Genomic DNA, 13,363 nt, shown 5'->3' on the forward strand with positions numbered 1-13,363 from the left:
ATGGCAAGCCCACAGTGATCAGATTTCACAGATTGAACTTTGGAGTTTGCTGCTGGCTAGAACTTGGGAGGTCAGAGTTGCCCAGTCAGGTCCTTACCCAAGCTCGCATTGCCCTGGTGGGGGTTCAAGTTCATGATGGTCCCTTGGGGTTGGGGTGGGTGGTCACACTTATCGTGTTTCCCAGGATGGGGGTGTCACATGCATCACATGAGGAAGATTCCTGGATTATGGTCAGCTGCTGGAGAGAGGTGCAGAGCCCGAGACCTGCCAGTTCTCTAGAGTATGTATTTGTCAGGTGTGTTCAGGAGGGTTTCCTTACTCGGTATGTGGACAGGCCGATGACGGGAGAGGCCATTTTGAATTTGGTGCTCGGCAGTGAGTCAGGACCGGTGTCAGATCTCACGGTGGGAGAACACTTTGGTGACAGTGACCACAACTGTCTCACAGTTAGCATAGCCTTGGAGAGGGAAAGGAGCAGTTACTGAGGGAAGGTATTTAACTGGGGAAAAGGAAATTATGACACTATCAGACATTGGTTGGGATGTATACATTGGGAGCAATTGTTCGACAGAAAGGGCAAAACAGACATGAGGAGACTGTGTTTAAGGAGCAGTTGTTGCGAGTGATGCACAAATTTGTTCCTCTGAGACAGGCAAAAAGGGGTAAGATTAAGGAACCTTGGATGACAAGAACAGGGGAGCTTCTTGTCAAACGGAAGAAGGCAGCTTACGTGAGGTGGAGGAAGCAAGGATCTAGCACAGCTTTAGAGGATTACAGACTTACTAGAAAGGAGCTCAGAAATGGACTGAGGAGAGCCAGGAAGGGGCACGACGAAGGCTTGGGAGGAAGGATTAGGGAGAACCCAAAGGCATTTTACTCATACGTGAGGAATAAGAGCATGATCAGGGAGGAGGTAGGGCTGGACAGGGATAGTGTAGGGAACTTATGCGTGGAGTCTGAGCAGATAGGGGAAGCCCTAAATGAGTTTATTGCTTCGGTTTTCATGAAGGAAAGGGCCCTTGTTGTGAATGAGAACTTCGAGGAGCTGGGAAACAGGCTTGAACAGATCAAGATTGATGAAGTTGATGTGCTGGAAATTTTGGCAAACATTAAAATTGATAAGTCCCCAGGGCCAGGTCAGATTTATGCCAGGTTGCTCCGGGAAGCGAGAAAAGAGGTTGCTAAGCTACTGGCGAAGACCTTTGTTTCCTCACCTTTTTCTATGGGAGTCATACTGGAGGATTGGAAGGAGGCAAATGTTGTTCCTCTTTTCAAGAAGGGGAATTGGGAAATCCCTGGCAATTACAGACCAGTCAATTACATCTGTGGTCAGCAAGGATTTGAAAAGAATTCTGAGGGATAGGATTTATGACTATTTGGAAAAGCATAGTGATTAAAGGCTGTCAGCATGGCTTGGTGAGTGGCAGGTCATGCCTCACAAACCTTATTGAGTTCTTTTGAGGAGGTGATAAGACAGGTCGAGCAGTGGATGTGGTGTATATGGACTTCAGCAATGCATTTGTTAAGGTTCTCCATGGTAGGCTCATTCTTAAAGTTCTTGTTCTGTTCTTGGGCCTCTGCTCTTTGTAGTTTTTGTAAATGACTTGGTTGAGGGGTGGGTCAGTAAATTTGCTGATGACATTAAGGTTGGAGGTGCCGTTGATAGTATCGAGGGCTATTGCAAGCTGCAGTGCGACATAGACAGGATGCAGAGCTTGGCTGAGAAATGGCAGATGGAGTTCAACCTGGATAAATGCGAAGTGATGCATTTTGGAAGGGTGCACATGAATGCTGAATATAAGGTTAAAGACAGGATTCTTAGCAGTGTGGAGGAACAGAGAGATCTTGGTTTTCAAGTGCATAGATCCCTCAAAGTTGCCACTCAAGTGGATAGGGTTGTTCAGAAAGCGTATGGTGTTTTGGCTTTCTTTAACGGGGGATCGAGTTTAAGAGCTGCGAGGTTTTGCTGCAGCTCTACAATACCCTGGTGAGACCACACTTGGAATATTGTGTCCAATTCCGGTTGCCCTATTTTAGGAAAGATACAGAGGCTTTGGAGAGGGTGCAACCTGGACTAGAGGGTTTGTCTTACGAAGTGAGGTTGACTAAGCTTGGACTTTTCTCTCTGGAGAGAAGGAGGAAGAGAGGTGACCTGATCAAGGTAAACAAGGTAATGAGAGGCTTGGATAGAGTCAATAGCCAGAGACTTTTCCCCAGGGTGGGATTGACTGGCACGAAGGGTCATAGCTTTAAGATATTAGGAGGAAGGTATAATGGGGACGTCAGAGGTAGATTCTTTATGCAGAGAGTTGTGAATGCATGGAATGTGTTACCAGCTGTGGCGGTGGAAGCAGAGACATTAGGGACATTTTAAGCGACAGCTAAAAATGCACATGGACAGCAGTAAATTGAGGGATGCGTAGGTTAGGTTATTTTATTTAAGATTAGGAATAGTCCTCTACATCGTGGGCCGAAGGGCCTGTTCTGTGCTGTACTATTCTATGTTCTATGTTCTAAGTAAGGACACAAAGGAACACTCCTCTACCTCCTGGGAGAGGGTCACTATTTATATACCAGACGCCACTTCAAATTCTGCTCCATGGTAACCCACAGGTAGCTGATACTGGGGGATACAGTGATGGTAACACCATTGAATGTGAAGGGATAGTGGTTAGATTCTCGCTTGTTGGAGACAGTCATTACCTGGCAGTTGTGAGGTGGGAATTTTACTTACCACTTGTCAGCCCAAACTAGATATTGTTTAGGTTTTACTGTATGTGGACATGTGGACTGCTTCAGTATCTCAGGATATGTAAGTAGTACTGAACATCATTCAATCATCAGCGAACATCCATTCTGATGGAAGGAAGGTAATTGATAAAGCAGCTAAAGATGGTTGGATCAAGGGCACTACCCTCATCATGAAACCAGGTTTGACTATTTCAATCCAGTTCTGGATTACTGAGGACCCACACTGGGGAAAAATTGCCCAGACGTTAGTCCCAGTCACTGGAGTTTATAGTGTGTATTTTAATGTGGGATACTAGTACTTTAGAGGTTTAACATAACAAAAGTACACCCTGAGATACACCAATGGAACTAGGAGGGCTATTCAATGAAAGCTTAGACAAGGAGGCTGAGGGATCTTTAACAGAGGAGAAGGAGAGAAACAAATTCTGAGAATTTGATAGAAAACCTTACATTTAAGTTGCCGCTTTTAGTGCCTGGGGGGGGGGGGGGGGGGGTTCCAAAGAGCATTGCAGCCAATGGAGCAGTTTTTGAAGGGAAGGTAAAAAAAACCCATTAAGGTTGGCAATATGAAATAAAGTCATAACAGTGGTGAAAACACTCAGCAGTTTGGACCGCATCCATGAGGAAAAGATCAGCATTATCGTTTTAGGACGATAACCTTTCCTCATAACTATTACAATGAAAGACCGTTGACTGGAAAAGTTAACTCTGTTTCTCTCTCCACAGCTGCTGCCAGACCTGCTGAGTATTTGCACCATTTTCCGTTTCCGTTTATGTACTTTAAAAGTGTCATCGCGGTTGTGTAAGGTAGGAAGCGCAGCTGCCCAGTTGCACACAGTGACGTCTCCATGGGCAATGATAACCAAATAACTATCTCCATCACTTCGGTTGATGGATAAATATGGTCGCGGCCATTAGGGGTAAGTGCTGATTGCAAGTGAAACTGTACCATGAAAATTTTATGGCCACCCGAGAGCGCACAGGGTCAGCGTTGAGTGGACCCCTATGACAGAGTAGCATTCCTACAGGATTGCACTGGAATATCATTGTAGATTACTTTGCCATTCTTACTTCATGGCATTGATGTTTGGGAAACAGCAAATCTCCCATAGGACATCCTGTGCTATCCTATGTCATAGAGTCATACAGATGTACAGCACGGAAACAGACCCTTCGGTCCAACCCATCCATGCCGACCAGATATCACAACCCAATCTAGTCCCACCTGACAGCACCCGGCCCATATCCTCCAAACCTTTCCTATTCATATACCCATCCAAATACCTTTTAAATGTTGCAATTGTACCAGTCTCCACCACTTCCTCTGGTAGTTCATTCCACACACGAACCACCCTCTGTGTGAAAACGTTGCCCGGTAGGTCTCTTTTTCATATCTTTCCCCTCTCACCCTAAACCTATGACCTCTAGTTCTGGACTCCCGGACCCCAGGGAAAAAACCTTGTCTATTTATCCTATCCATGCCCCTCATAATTTTGTAAACCTCTATAAGGTCACCCCTCAGCCTCCGATGCTCCAGGGAAAACAGCTCCAGCCTGTTCAGCCTCTATCTATAGCTCAAATCCTCCAACCCTGGCAACATCCTTGTAAGTCTTTTCTGAATCCTTTCAAGTTTCACAACATCTTTCCAATAGGAAGGAGAACAGAATTGCACGCAATATTCCAAACGGCAAATCAGGACAGGGATTTCTGATGACAACACAGGCTGCACATAGTAAGAACATGACACTCTGGCCTGAATGTTACTCGAATATATTTCATTGAATTCCATTACAGGGAGCAGCCTCCCAAAGCCAACAGTCCAATGATCCAGAGTGCTATGAAATGAGGAGTCGAGGTTAACTGTTGTTTCAGAAAAGAACGCTTGAGGCAACAGTAACTTACATTGAGATAGTAACTGAAAGACTTGCAGATGCTGGAAGTCAGAAACAAAAACCAAAGTTGCTGGCAAAGCTCAGCAGGGCTGGCAGCATCTGTGAAGAGAAATCAAATTTAACATTTCGGATCCGGTTCTCAGGAAGGATTCACTGGAATGTTAACTTTGAATTCTCTTCACTGATGCTGCCAGACCTGCAGCTTCTGTTTTTGTTACATTTATTATAGTGCCTTTTAATGTGGACGAACCTGCCAAGGTGAATCATGGGTGTCTTTATCAGACAATGTTTGACATCAAACCTCCTATCGAGTTATTTAAGACAGGTGAGCGAAAGCCTGGTCACAGCCTTGAGTATTAAGGAGAGGAGAGAGTGGTGGAAAGGTTTTGAGAGGGAATTTCAGAGTTTGGATGGAAAGTTTGGTGCGGAGTGATGGAATTCAGAAAGATGGAAAAGGGCAGACAGGAGTGTAGAGATCCCAAAGGTATGTATGGCTGGAGGATGTTTGAACAGTGAGGAGCCATGTTTATTTGAAAAGAGGACGAGAGTTTGAAAATTGACGTGTGACTGGGTCAGGAGCTGTATGAGTCAGCAAGGAAGCACAGAATGGAATTTGATGCAAGTTACAATACAGGTTGCAGATCTTGAAGATGATCAAGCTCAAACACTGTGGAAGAGAGGAAGCTTGCCAGGAGTTTAAAAGTTAAGATGCCGAAAGCTGTGGATGTGCTAATGCAGAGTTAGAGCCGGGTGATAACACTGAGGTGGTCTTACCGATGGAGTAAGTAAGAAATCAAAAGCTCAACCTTAGATTAAATGCAAAGTCAAGGTTGAAACTTTCTGGTTCAGTTGCAGAGGGACAATGGTTGGTGGTGGAGACTGAAAATGATCAACATCTTGACTGGAGAAAATGTTGACTTGTGCAATTCTGAATGTTGTACAAGCAGAGTGGGAGTATAGGGACGGGGGGAGAGAGGTGATGGTGAGAGACACCTGAGTGTTGGCTGCACCTGAAGAACTTGAAGTTATGCTTTTAGATAACAATCTCACGACATAGCACACTGAAGAAACACAATCGAAGTCAACGTCAGTTCTTCTCGGAGAGATTCCAAATAGCAGATACAAAACATTCCTTTCAATAATGTTGCAGAATTCTATCAAAAGATAGAACAAAAACTCCCAGGATTAATAGAGACCACATCCCTGTCCTGTTGACTGGGAAGTGGGAGTCTATAACTAAAAAGGAGCAAATGCAACCTCTTGAAAGGGGAAGATTTGTTTGTGATTACAAACGTTTGTAATTCAAACTGATGTACAGTATTGAACCACACATTAAACAGAAAGGTATAAGTGGGGATTTAAGCAACCAGACACATTTGACACTCTAGAAATATAATGTTCTTGAGAGTTACAAAAGCAATTTAACCACTCCATGTCATCAGAGAAATAAATGGCATACTTTTCTTTTCCTTCAGTGATTATATCACTGATCTTGACACTGTCCACTTGTCAACTTCATTTCTTCTACTCTAATTCTTGCCTCCATTTCCATTCCTATCTGTTCCATTTTTGTTACTGTTTCTCTGCCCACTGTTTCTGAAGATTATTCCTGATCCTGTTCTGGGATAATACACTCAGTGTAAGCGAGCTTTGAGAAGATTTGTAGCTCAGGTTGAGGTTTTGGATGTAGGTTTGCTCGCTGAGCTGGGGGGGGGTTCATTTCCAGACGTTTTGTCACCCTACTAGGTAACATCTTCAGTGGGCCTCAGGCGAAGCACTGCTGAAAATTCCTGCTTTCTATTTATATGTTTACATTTATATTTACATATAAATCGAAAGCAGGAATTTTAGCAGTGCTTTGCCTGAGGCCCACTAAGATGTTACCTAGTAGGGTGACGAAACTTTTGGAAAGAACCTTCCAGCTCAGCGAGCAAACTACATCCAAAACTCTGTGTGCACCTTGTGATTGTGGGAAAACATGGTCAGCGAAGTCTACAGCACAGAAAAAAGGTCTTTAAATCAATTTGAGCCTGTGCCAATGAAAAACAAGCAGCTAACTATTTTAATCCCTGCAATCCCTGTGTTCTAATCGATCATGTTTGTGTGACGGTGAGCATTGGCAATGAACAGGCAAGTTGTCAGCATTGGGCACTCCCAGGTCAACTATAATGTGTCTTATACAAAGTAAAGTTGCCTTCCCAAATGTTTACTTTGTGTTAGTAATTTTGCCCCGGGAACAAAGCTGGATATTCCCCCTTAGAAGGTTTCTGAATTCAGAACAGCATCTTTTTGTACTGTAGAACTGAGGCTGATTTCTTTGACCCTGAGATGTGCAGGAATGCATTAAACCGATAACATGTATCCAACTGTTACACTTTTCCAAAGAACCCTGGGAGTTTTTGTTAGAATTCCGCAACATTAATGAAAGAAATGCTCATGTTGGTGAATCACCAGATTTTTAGTTTGTGTTGGTCTATTTTCATGTTGGTTGTGAGATGAATATTAGACAATAGGAAGAAATCTCTGGCTCCTCTTCAAAGTAAAATAGTGCCCTGTGATGTTCTTTGGTCACCAGGGAAAGCAGTTGATCCTACGTTTTATAAAAGAGGTAATAGGACCAGGAAACAAACACATAGATCTAGATGCCATCTATCAATCCCTCAGAAAATGAACAGGAAATGACATCACCACAAACCCCAGGAAAGATCTAAATAGAAAGCAGGAGACAACAGCTTCGCTTCACTTGGAGGTTGCCACTGATGATGTTACCTGGCCAGGTAATGAAACGTCTGGATATCAGCGAGCAAACCTACACCCTAGACTACCTGTTACAGAGCCATCTCTCCACTATAGCCCACTGCTTCCTGCCTCTCAGCCAATGTTCGATCCAATATCCCACTTTGCCTCAGATCCCATGGTCTCTTACTTTCTTGACCAGTCTGCCATAAGGGATCTTATCAAAAGCTTTGCTGAAGTCTATGTTGATCACATCAAGTACATTACCCTCTCAGCACACCTGATTACTTCCGCCAAAAAAGAATTGCTCAAATGTGTTGAAAATGACCTTCCCTTCACAAATCTGTTCTGAATATCCCTCATTAACCCAAGTACAGGTATATTCTGTCCTGTTGGATTTCTGATGACTTCCCCCACCACTGAGGTTAGACTGACTGGCCTATAATTTCCTGCTGTATCTGTTCCTCGCTTTTTGTTAGTAAAGGACATTAACAGTCCTTTGGCATCTCCCCTCTGCACAGAGAGGATTTGAAAATTGCTGCTTGGCCCTCTGATATCTCCTCCCTTACTTCCCTCGACAGCATGGGGTATATCTTATCAGCTGTTGCAGATTCATCCACCTCTAAGGCTGCTAACAGTAGCTAGTGTCCTGGTACTTCCTCTCAGTTAATACCTTCTGATATTTCATAGCCCTGCGTCCCTGATGGCTATACTTCTATTGTTCTTTCCATTATGAAAACTGATGTAAGGTATCCATTGAGAACTGCACCCATATCGTCTGGATTTTCACACTGATTAGCTCCAATGTCCCTAACCTTTCCTTTATTATTCTCTTGTTCTTTACATCTAGATTCTAAAAGCCCTTTCCTATAATTCCACCCACCAGTTCTTTCTCGTGAACGATCTTAGCTTTCCTAATTTTCTGTAGAAGTTCCCGCCAACATGTTTTTTAAACTTTTCTCTGGACTCTGCCTTATTGAGCCCCTGGGATCTGTCAGCAGCATTTCTTTATTGCTCTGAATGTGAACCTTCATGTTATAGAGTCATAGAGATATACAGCACAGAAACAGACCCTTCAGTCCAACCTGTCCATGCCGACCAGGTATCCAGTGCCGACCAGTGGGCGGCAGGGTGGCACAGTGGTTAGCATTGCTGCCTCACAGCGCCGGAGACCCGGGTTCAATTCCCGCCTCAGGCGACTGACTATGTGGAGTTTGCACATTCTCCCCGTGTCTGCGTGGGTTTCCTCCGAGTGCTCCGGTTTCCTCCCACAGTCCAAAGATGTGCAGGTCAGGTGAATTGGCCGTAGTTAAATTGCCCGTAGTGTTGGGTAAGGGGTAAATGTAGGGGTATGGGTGGGTTGTGCTTCGGCGGGGCAGTGTGGACTTGTTGGGCCAAAGGGCCTGTTTCCACACTGTAATGTAATCTAATCTAATATCCCAACCCAACCTAGTCCCACCTGCCAGCACCCAGCCCATATCCCTCCAAACCCTTCCTTTTCATATACCCATCCAAATGCTTCTTAAATGTCGTAATGGTACCAGCCTCCACCACTTCCTCTGGCAGCCCATTCCATACACGTACCACTCTCTGTGTGAAAATGTTTCCCCTCCGGTCTCTTTTCTATCTTTTCCCCTCTCACCCTAAACCCATGCCCTCTAGTTCCGGACTCCCCTAACCCAGGGAAAAGACTTTGCCTATTTATCCTATCCCTGCCCCTCTATAAGGTCACCCCTCAGCCTCCGACGCTCCAGGGAAAAGACCCCCAGCCTGTTCAGCCTCTCCCTGTAGCTCAAATCCTCCAACTCTGGCAACATTCTTGTAAATCTTTTCTGAACCCTTTCAAGACATCTCAGGTTAATTCACAGGATGGGGACATCGCTGGCTAGGCCAACATTTATTGTCCATCCCTAATTGCCCAGAGGGCATTTAAGAGTCAACCACATTGCTGTAGGCCAGACCAGGTAAGGATGGCAGTTTCCTTCCCTAAAGGGCATTAGTGAACCAGATGGGTGTTTTCATCCTGACAACGGACTCATGGTCATCATTAGACACTCAATTCCAGATTTTTAAAAAAAAATTATTAAATGCAAATCCCACTGTCACCCATGGGAGGATTGGAACCCAGATCCCCAGAATATTACCTAAGTCTCTGGATTAATAGTCCAGTGGTAATACCACTAGGCCATCTCCTCCTCCCTTATTTATAGGACACTATTTGTCTGTATCGTCACTAGTTCCTCCCTGAATGCCTCCCACTGTTCTGACAGTTTAATCTGTAAAAGTTGCTCTCAGTCCATTCGGATCAAATTGTATTTTAGTAAAAATTGACCTTGCCACAGATTTACATCATTTTCCCCCTATCCCATCCTTTTCCTTTTCCATAACTATCGAACTGAGTTAAGTTAAAAATCACACAACACCAGGTTATAGTCCAACAGGTTTAATTGGAAACGGCATCTCCAAATCAGAACTGAGTTAAAGTCGCTATCTCCAAATTGCTCCTTTACCAATATGCCTTCCATCTTCCTGAGCTCATTTCCAAATATTAGGGTCAGAATTGCGCCCTCCCATGTTGGGTTTTCCATGCACTAGCAGAAAAAGTTCTACTGCGTAAAATTTCAAGAAAATCAAATGCTTATTCCCACACACCTGCATCTGGTTGTGACTCAGTAACGCATCCTCAGTTCTCTTCTGAAAGCAATCATGTAATCAGCTTCCGTTGCCTTTTTTAAGCGTTGTGTTGCAATTCTCAACAGATTTTAAATGGTGGAGGAGGAGTGATAAACACCCCCCTCATCCGTATTGTGAATGACTTTAAATCTCTGCCTCCTGGTTATTGGCCCACTCACCATGTGGAAGTCAGAGGGAAGACCCTGATGCTCCTCTCAAATCTCTACTTGAATCATAGTATCCCTACAGTGTGGAAGCAGGCCATTCAGCCCATCAAGTCCACACCAAACCTCAGAAAAACATTTCACCCGGGCCCATCCCACTCCCCTTTCCCTGTAACCCTGCATTTCCCATGGCTCACCCATCTAGCCTGCACATCCCTGAACACGTACCACCCTCTGTGTGAAAAAGGTGCCCCTTAGGTCTCTTTTATATCTTTATCTTTCAGCCTAATCCAATGCCCCCCCCCCCCAACGCCAGGGAAAATCTTAGCTATTCACCCTTTCCATGCCCTCTGTAAGGTCACCCCGCAGCCTCTGATGTAGGTGCAGAGTATAAAACGGGGTGTTGGTGTGAGAGGACCAATCAAGAAAAGCAGTAGACCTGAAGCGATGTTAAGCAATCGCCTTGAGTCAATGGGTTGCTTGCACTCTGTCTCTTCTGTGTGAATGAATTCTCAAAAATTACCGATTATCTTGTGTCCCAATAGCGTCTGACAAAACTCCTTCAGAGGAATTCCAAGTGTTCTCAGTTGTAAAAAACACAGCTGTGAATTAGCACTGCCAACAAGACCAGATTCGAGAGATCCCAGCAAAACCGAGCTCTTTGCTCCCCTGCTGTGGGAGTGCTGCAGTTGCTGATCTTGCCGGTTGAGATGTTAATCCAAGGCCAAGTCTGCCTGACATTGATTTGTTGCCGGACTTATTTAAAAGATCCCATGACGTTATTTGAAGAAGAACAAGTTCTCCCAGTGCACAGGCTGTAATTCTGTCTTCTGTCAGCACCTTGAGAACACATTAACTGACTTACTGTACGTAAACTGTACTGCACAGTGTGTCTGTGCTTCAGTAATAGTTCACTGGCTCGGAACTACTTCTGGATGCCTTAAAGCTGCAACGTAACTACAAGTTTATTGGTTCACGTTTCCTGTACTTTCTGTTTTCATCCCTGATCCTACCTAGTCCTTTGCTCAGGATCTGTGTCTAGATCTGTCAGTTTTTGAGGAATGATGATGGCTACCAGACATTGGACAGATTGGAGACCCTGCAGTGGGCAGTATGGAAATTGAAGGATCCCGCAGATATCTTTGGGTCTCCAGATTGGTGCAGACGTCATTGGCTGTCTGTCTACCAGGAATCATGGGAAACAAAGACCCCTGTTCACCACATTGAGAGGTTTTATTACCAGAGTCATTGACTTTGCTGCAACAAGACATGCAATCCCTTACTTAACAGAGTGAGGGGGCAATCTAATTGAATTGTTGAAGATATTTAAATTGTTCAATCAGCGTTAAAATACTTAATGTGATGGGACAGTAAGACAAAGGGAGATACCACTATTGCGCAGTTGTTGAAGATTGATTTATAATACGGATAAGAATGAAAAACGATACAGCACAAGAAGAGGCCATTCAGCCCTCCAAGCCTGTGCCGACACATTTTGCTGGGCCAGCCAGTGACCTCCACATCCTATGAGTCAACCAAATTCATTAACTTAGCTAAAGATGTATTTGCTCCGAAAATTGAACCATCCATCAGTTAGGTGGTTTAAATAATGCGGTACAGGAGCTTTTTATTTTGCACAGTTCCATCCTAACTGTCACTGTGAATCAAAATGTTTAAAAACTAGAAATACACTTAGTCCCTGAGAAGTTATTTGGTTGTAATTCTATTCCTAAATTTTATTGAGTGTTTTCGAGGACTTCACAGAAAATTTAGTTTCCTAAGCAATGCAGTAGAAGAATGAGGTGTGTCATTTCTATTGAGTTTAAGGACAGACCAATTATTCTGCAGTTTTCTAGAACTTCAGTTAGGCCACACTTGGAATATTGCACACAGTTCTGGTCATCACACTACCAGAAGGATGTGGATGCTTTGCAGAGGGTACAGAAGAGGTTTACCAGGATGTTGCCTGGTATGGGGGAGCTTAGATATGAAGAAAGACTAGATAGATTGGGTTTGTTTTCACTGGAATGCAAGAGGTTGAGGGGTGACCTGTTTGCATGGATAGAGTGGAAAGTATGAGGCTTTTTCCCAGGGTGGAGGGGTCAATTACTAGGGAACACAGGTTCAAGGTGTATGGGGTAGGGACGTTGAAAAGAGATATGCAAAGAGTTCCTGGAGCGTGCTGCCAGAGGAGGTGGTGGAAACAAACACACCAGCATTCGAGAAGCACCTGGATGAATACATAAATAGGAAGGGACTAGAGAGCTAGGGATCCTATTCATGGAACAGTAGTCCACAGAACCATACAGCACGGAAACAGACCCTTAGTTCAACCACTCCATGCCAACCGGCGATTGGCCCATATCCCTCCAAACCTTTCCTACTCATGTACTTATCCAAACGTCTTTTAAACGTTGTAACTGTACCTGCATCCATTACTACCTCTGGAAGTTCATTCCCCAAACGAACCACTCTCTGTGTAAAAAAAAAAAAAACAAAAGCCTCTCATGTCTTTCTTTTTAAATCTTCCTCCTCTCACCTTAAAAATATGCCCCCCAGTTTTCAACCCCCCCTTGGGAAAAGACACCAGCCATTCACCTTATCTATACTCCTCATGATTTTTATAAACCTCAGTTCTGAGGAAGGGTCACCGGCCCTGAAACGTTAACTCTTGATTTCTCTTCACGGATGCTGCCAGACCTGCTGATCTTTTCAAGCAATTTTGGTTTTTTGTTTCTTATTTCCAGCATCTGTAATTCTTTTGGTTTTTATTCAGGTATGGAGGGACTGTTTTGTGAGGAGAGGTTGAATAGATTGGGCCTATGGAAGAATGAGAGGTGACCTTATTGAAACATACCAGCGTGCTAGGAAGCTTAACAGGGTGGATGCAGCAAGTTGCTTTCCCCTATGGGAGGATCTACAGTCATCTCAAAATAAGGGATTGTACATTTGAGACAAAGATAGGGAGGAATTTATTCTGTCCGAGGTTAGTGAATCTATGGAATTCTTTATCAGTAAGGACTGTAAGGGTGAGGTCATTAAATATATTTAAGGCTGAGATAGACAAGACTTTTAATCGGTCGAGGAATCGTGGGTTACGAGGAAGGTGGATTGAGGATTATCAGATCAGCCACGATTGTTATTACA

General features: G+C 44.1%; 1 protein-coding gene across 7 annotated transcripts in view; it reads left to right on the forward strand.

Moving 5' to 3' along the window:
* Window positions 1–13,363, forward strand: part of klhl17 (kelch-like family member 17) — an 83,910-nt gene that overhangs the window by 4,621 nt on the left and 65,926 nt on the right. Inside the window, exon 1 of one of the 7 annotated variants that reach the window (XM_087980306.1) lies at window positions 7,344–7,420. The exons of the other annotated variants lie outside the window; for them this stretch is intronic. The gene's annotated coding sequence lies outside the window, so the exon portion shown is untranslated. Of the gene's footprint in view, window positions 1–7,343; window positions 7,421–13,363 lie in introns of those variants that run through there. 7 annotated transcript variants of the gene reach the window in all.

This window comes from Chiloscyllium plagiosum, unplaced genomic scaffold (genome assembly GCF_037043375.1).
Source record: "Chiloscyllium plagiosum isolate Xiang-an unplaced genomic scaffold, Cpla_swu_hap1 HiC_scaffold_37, whole genome shotgun sequence".
In the NCBI taxonomy this organism is placed as follows: Eukaryota; Metazoa; Chordata; class Chondrichthyes; order Orectolobiformes; family Hemiscylliidae; genus Chiloscyllium; species Chiloscyllium plagiosum.